The sequence below is a fragment of the Salvelinus namaycush genome, chromosome 1 (genome assembly GCF_016432855.1).
Source record: "Salvelinus namaycush isolate Seneca chromosome 1, SaNama_1.0, whole genome shotgun sequence".
NCBI classification, from domain to species: domain Eukaryota; kingdom Metazoa; phylum Chordata; class Actinopteri; order Salmoniformes; family Salmonidae; genus Salvelinus; species Salvelinus namaycush.
In genome coordinates, this window is record NC_052307.1 from 18,557,560 (window position 1) to 18,565,240 (window position 7,681).

Genomic DNA, 7,681 nt, shown 5'->3' on the forward strand with positions numbered 1-7,681 from the left:
CAAAATGATAGTTTTAACCATGTTTTGCGGTTACATAGTGTTTGTTTACATTTACTTTATTACAAACATTGGAGTAAAACAAGCTTATATTTTCTGATGGGGTACTACAGTTGAACTAAGCTCATGAGGCATTAAAATGTTATATTCTTCAAGAATCAATGGATACATACTGTATAACTAATTTATAAGTCAAAAAATAACTAATTATGTAGCAACTGCCCCTTTAATTCGGGCAATCCCAGACTGCATCTTAATAAATTTGATGTAAACCGTCCTCAGATTAGGAGGAACCATATGGTTCCTGGGACAAAAAGACTGATAGATATGGCACTGGACTCTGAGTTTACCTGTGACGATTGCAACTTCCATTATTTTATGGAAGAGAAATAGAGGGGTGTATGGTTAGAATATCTATCTTACCGAAGTTGATAAACAGAATAGAACATTTTTGAATAATTTACAGGAAATCATTATCAGTGGATGCTTTTTTCTATCCTTCCTGATGTATTGTGGTTATGATACATTTCATATGTCAACACCAATGACATTTTAGCAGCTGATCTTATTCAGTCTGACTTACAGGAACAATTAGGGTTAAGTCTTGCTCAAGGGTATATCAACAGATTTTTCACCTACTCAGCTCAGGGATTCGAACTAGCAACCTTTCAGTTAGTGGCCAAACACTCTTAACCGCTAAGCTACCTGCTAGCCTATGACACAAGTAAGATGTAAACATGATTCATGCTTGTAGAACAGTGGTATTCAAACTTTTTCAGTGGGGACCCCACTTTTTCCGCCCGAATTTCTAGGGACCCCATTTTTCCCCCAATAATTTCTCATGACCCCATCCCACTCAATTCTAATTAAACAAAATAAAACAAATAATTACATGAACTCAATCTCTTTTATTTTTTCAAATGATCTTTCTCAAAAACGTTTGTATATTGTCCCATACAATAATCTGTACTCCTTATTTCTTGTATTTTAATTAGATTTTTTAAAACATTTTTGCGACCCCACTGCAGTATCCCCACGACCCCGACTTTGAATACCACTGTTGTAGAACATAAAGGCCAGTGATCAAGACTCTCAACTGTCAGGTTAGGCCTACCTTTTCCCCCCTTTTTTGTATGGAACTGGTTCGACTTTGCGACGCCACATCCCATGGTTATTCCTGTCAGGCAAACATGTTAAGAATCACAATTTATAGAAACTGGGCCATGTCACACTGCCAAACACTGAAAGACCAAAATAGATCCGACCCAGACAAACATGTCCACTACACAGAAACCAATGAGAGCACGGTGATGGGTGATAATGTTCCCTGAGACAACGTTTTAATCTTGTTATCTTCTGGCTCACCTCGGGCCTCATTGATTGACCTCAATCCTACAGTAGAGACTATGTATGTAATTCTATGACTTCTATGTAATTACATGACTTCTATGAAATGAGATGTTGAAACAGTTTTACATTACCCTTTGGCAAGTTTGGTAAGGCCTATAATATGTATTGTGACTTTTAGTTTCTGAAATGTATTTATATACCAGTGGCTATCATGTAACAAACCATTATGGGAAATACTGTTGTTTCTATGACATTGTGAGTGTTGATTTCTGTGTTTCAAAAGCTGATTGTGTTTCTGAAATGGAAAGTCAGCGTTGTTTTTAAAGGACTAGGGGGTTTAATGTACATAAGATCAAAGAAAAACAGACAAATTAAAAGTCTATCACATAACATCTGACAATCACAATCTCTCTGATTGAGCTGACAAGAGGTACATTATGGAATTAATGTTGAATTAATTACATCTGTTATCAAACATCTTACTTCCCATAATAATTTGAGATATTCATTTTATTCTGCTTCTGCTTCTTCTTTTTCTTCTCTTCCACTTTTTTCATTCAGGAAACACTAAAATGGTAAGAGACCATCTTAAAGGGCCAATCTGCGGTTTGAACAATAACGAAGCGGCCACGCCGCCACTGTTTCGATAAAACAAGCATATATCTTGGGTTCTGATGGGGTATGACAGTTGAACTAAGCTCATTAAGCATTTATAACTTATATTCTTGAAGAATCAATGAGTATGTAGTATCGCAGATTGCCCCTTTAACATAGCCATATGAAAATGTAAATGCTTTTATCAAAGAAAAACAACTTACCTGGTCACCGGCGCTACTCTGTCAACAAGTTCCCAAGTATTTTGGCCATGAATGGTTGGTCTCAGTATGTATTCTTGGAGCATTTGCACCTTTGCATTTCTCTTCAATCCACACACATCAAGTCAAGGTTTGAGATCATACATACTAGTGAGGTGGACAATAATATTTTCCACTTAATTCTTATACTTCACTACTGACATCATGTGCTGCTATTCCATATGGCAGCTCTCTTGTTGCTCTCTTGTACTCTGGTGTGGCTTGTTTGGCATTATGGCTTAATCAAGGCAACAAGCCTCGAGTGGATTAGGCTGGCTAATGACTTGATGCGGCTAGAGTAGACTCTTCTTTATATAGAAGGACGGCATACTGTACCTGTTAAAGGGCAACGTGTGTTGTTTGGGGACGTACCATGACTTCATCGTTGATTACAGCTGTCTGTATCGACGTGATTGCTAGGTATGAAGTTTGTGTGTTTGTTTGAGGGGATCTCACTTGGTTTCTAAATACAGAGTGACAAAGACTTAATGTAAACTAAATATGGACTTATTAGCCAGCCCTATTGTTTATGATTTTGTTGTCATGGAGGACTGATTAGGCTCATTGATTCGTGTAGAAAAATGAATACTGCGCTCATGGAATGGCATGCTTTGAGCACTACTGAAAAGTGCTATTTACATGTGAAAAGTGAATGCCGTATGCTGCATTTGCTATAGGCCTATTGTTTACATTTTTGTTGGTGACACTTTGATATCTTGATAATATGCAGCTGTTTAAAGGGCAAATCCACAAATGAAAAAATAACAAATTGTTTTGGTAAAAAGCTGATGGATGGGCCTGGAGAAATGTAACCACTCTCAGATTAATAGACAGAGCTATGGATGCAAGGACTGACCATCCATGATATCAAAATTATTGTTTTAACAATGTTATGAGGCATTTACAGTGTTTGTTTACATGTACAATGTTTACAAACACTGGAGAAAAACAAGTTTATATTTTGGGTTTGTCACGCCCTGACCTTAGAGAGCCTTTTTATGTCTCTATTTGGTTTGGTCAGGGTGTGATTTGGGGTGGGCATTCTATGTTTTGTTTTCTATGTTTCTTTATTTCTATGTTTTGGCCGGGTATGGTTCTCAATCAGGGACAGCTGTCTATCGTTGTCTCTGATTGGGAACCATACTTATGTAGCCCTTTTTCCCTCCTTTCAGTGTGGGTAGTTATCTTTGTTAGTGGCACTATAGCCCTCGGAAGCTTCACGGTTGTTTATTTTGTTTCTTGTTTTGTTGGCGACATTTTAAAATAAAATACAATGTACGCTTACCGCGCTGCACTTTGGTCCAGTTCTTTTGATGGCCGTGACAGGGTTCTCATGGAATGTGACAGTTGAACTAAGCTCATAAGGAATTTCTAAGTTATATTCTTCAAGAATCAATGTATCCTTCTCTCCCTCCGCTCCTTTTCACCTCATCCTTTCATCCCAAATACTTTTTTATCCAACTCTTTCCTCTCCTTTCCTCGTCTTGCTTCTCCCTAGCGCTTCTTCTTCTTATATATAATTTATAAGTCCAAAAATTGATTTAGCAACTACAGATTGCCCCTTTAACTCTATCAAAAGTGTGCGAGTTTGAACATTAGGCCTATGGATAAAAGAAAATTATCAGCATGAATTAGATTGAGTAATAAAATACCCACTATTATTCCATAGGCTGGGATCCGCACTGTGCAGCTGTTGCAAGAGCGCATTTTCCACTGGCTGTCCACTGGTTTCAAAAATAATTATTGATAGGCAGCTTAAAACTTCTTGAATTCAACCATTATTGGGTTTAAATACACATTTAGATTTGTGAACAGCCGTCCACAACAACCACAATCTGCAAGGCTCAAATAGCTAAATGAGAGAGCAGCAGTGTGATTCACATTAATGCGCTATGTAGATATCAATAATAAGTGATATCCGTATCGCTGTAGACTACACAACTTCTGTCATCCTTACCTCCAAGACTTTATTCAAGTTGGATAATCTTTGGATGCCGACAGCAGTCATTACATTGGAAGACATAGATTGGACTGTAGCCTACAAAAGCCTATTCCTGTTCTTTTTCCGCGATCCATCAAACCCATTTGGTGATTTATTTAGAATTCAAGGCACACTTAACCAGCATGGCTACCACAGAATTCTGCAGCAATATGCCATTCCATCTGGTTTGCGCTTAGTGGGACTATCACTTGTTTTTTAACAGGACAATGGCCCACCACACCTCCAGGCTGTGTAAGGGCTATTTGACCAAGAAGGTGGGTAATGGAGTCCTGCATCAGATGACCTGGCCTCCACAATCACTCGACCTCAACCCAATTGAGATGGTTTGGGATGAGTTGGACCACAGAGTGAAGGAAAAGCAGCCAACAAGTGCTCAGCATATGTGGGAACTCCTTCAAAACTGTTGGAAAAGGATTCCAGGTGAAGCTGGTTGAGAGAATGCCAAAAGTATGCAAAGCTGTCAAGGCAAAGGGTGGCTACTTTTTCAAGAATCTAGAATATAAAATATATTATATATATAAAATACACTTTTTTGGTTACTACATGATTCCGTATGTGTTATTCAAAGTTTTGATATATTCACTATTATTCTACAATGTAGAAAATAGTAAAAATAAACACAAACCCTTGAATGAGTAGTTGTGTCCAAACTTTAGACTGGTACTACTGTACGTAAATGTGTATTTCATTCATTTTTTATTTTTTAAATACATTTGATAAAAAACCTGTTTTTGTTTTGTCATTATGGGGTGTTGTATGTAGATTGAAGAGGAAAAAAACTATTTAATCCATTTCAGAATAAGGCTGTAACGTAACAAAATGTGGGAAAAAACTCAAAGGGTCTGAATACTTTCCGAATGCACTGTACGTTGTAAACTTTAATTCATAGCCTAGGTTGTAATAACCTCATGATGGGTATAGTGAAAATTCTAGTATCATGTAGTAGCCTAAACTTATCGATATTACATTGAACTGGGTGAAGGGAATATGAATGACAGTCATCCAATATGCTGTAATAGAAATAAGGCCATCCTCATAAAAAACATTACAGTCCTCCCTCATCTTAAACGATTCCGACCGCCACTGATTCACAGACAGTGCTGACGTCATCTCGCGTGGACTTAGAGTTTGTTGTCATCTTACTGCAAGTCTTTTTCAGGACATCCACCCCTCCCTGGTAGAACTGAAAACTGTTGGTCAGGTATTGGACCTCTCTAGTCAGATCATCCATTATTTTGTTAGTTGAGACAACCAGTATTTGGAGAAAGCTGTTGAACCAATTTTTCTGTTGCTGTTACGATTGTTTGTAAACATATTATTGTTGATTTAAAAGATCACGCACCTGTGATAGTGAAACACTGTCCTCTCCATTACTCCAACCTTATTTAACTTTGGGCAGCGTGATGGTTTGAGCCAGGTTGAGCCAAAGTGTAGACATGGAGCTAGGGTTAGGGTTATGGCTATTGTTAGGGTTGGGCCAGGATGTGGACATGGAGCTAGGGTTAGGGTTATGGCTATTGTTAGGGTTGAGCCAGGATGTGGACATGGAGCTAGGGTTAGGGTTATGGCTATTGTTAGGGTTGAGCCAGGATGTGGACATGGAGCTAGGGTTAGGGTTATGGCTATTGTTAGGGTTGAGCCAGGATGTGGACATGGAGCTAGGGTTAGGGTTATGGCTATTGTTAGGGTTGAGCCAGGATGTGGACATGGAGCTAGGGTTAGGGTTATGGCTATTGTTAGGGTTGAGCCAGGATGTAGACATAGAGCTAGGGTTAGTGTTAGGGTTATTGTTAGGGTAATATTTCCTTTCTTTTTCGGCATCAGACCTTCCTAATTTTCACTTGAAACATTGTTTTTGTGTTTAATAGGCTAAATTACACATTATGTTAACATCTGACTCCTGAGTAAACTGTTCTTGCAATTTGTAGTCTATGAAATTTTAGACTTAGATATAATAATTTTTCACGAAGTAGTTTGGATGTAGTGAACTACTTTTCAAAGTAACTTTAGTTAAGTAAACTATATGTTTCTTAGCGGTAGCTTTAGTTTAGCTTAACTAATTCCAGTGTGAAGTAATTGGTAGCTTGGTAAACTATATTTTCAGAGTAACTTTCCCAACAATGACTGTTATTCTCTATTTCAGCATGGAACTCCCAGCAAGAGTTCTCTGGAAATACAACAGGGTCACACTGCTGTCAACTGGTCTCTAAGATCTACATACAAGGTTTGACAAACACTCAAAAACCTTGCCAGTATGGTTTCCCATATGTGAAGTGACATGTGGTGTGTTGTCTGTCTGTCTCTGCTAGACCTGGGCTGGCAGAACTGGATCATCTACCCAGAGAGGTTTACCTTCACCCAGTGTGCAGCCTGCACCACACAGCTGAACCCTGCAGGCCAACAGTGTGGAGCGCACCTTCCCTCACAGGACTCCTCTCCAGAGGCAATGCATGTGCACCTTGCACCACAACTTAAAAGAACATTGAAGCTACACTATAAAACATTGAAACTACACAAAGATAGATTACAGGTGTCACACTGCAAATGCATCACTAAGAAGTAATGAGAAGAATTGGCATGTGATTTTCAAGTTTTTAGTCAAACACACATTTTGCAAACACAATGCACATGTGCTGTTATTCCATCTGACTTCCATTGAAGTGTTTATTAGTGCTTTGTCTGTACAAGGGATCAAATAGAATGTCTTGTGGATCTCAGTACAAGGTCACAGGTTTAAAGGTTAGTTCCTTGATGATCTGATTGGTTCTCAAACTAGTTCAACCAGGAAATGGTAGACTCAAACTGACAGAGGAGATATCTTATCAGCCAAATATGATTTAAGGGTAAAATTCAGACACTATGTGCCCTTACCTCTTTCTACCCCCTGAACAAATCTGCCACTGGACAGATCATACCTGATTACTTAATTGTATTTCTGAAGTCTTTCAGTTCAGATGATCAATCTCTCTAGGAAGCAACCTTGCTAAGAAACATAACTATATTAAAATACTGTAGCTTTTTAAACTGTTATCCGATGGCTACTTACAGTACAGTGACCTTTCCTTTTTTAGCTTTCTTGCTGCAAACCTGCATCCCAACACCTGGTGCCAGTGCTCTACCTAGATGAATTCAACACACTGATCATCTCCTCTGTGTATCTGACCCGGGACTGCAGCTGCACACCAGCCATCAACCCCAATCGCCGTACTTAATAGACCTGTCCATTCTCCAACTGTTTTATACTATAGTATAGAGCTCTCTAAATAAGATCCATACTCTACATTTTATATAATGTACATGGTCATGTTCCCATACTCACATGAACCCCATCGCCTTACTAACTAAACATACAGTTGAAGTCGGAAGTTTACATACACTTAGGTTGGAGTCATTAAAACTTGTTTTTCAACCACTCCACAAATTTCTTGTTAATAATCTATAGTTTTGGCAAGTCGGTTAGGACATCTACTTTGTGCAT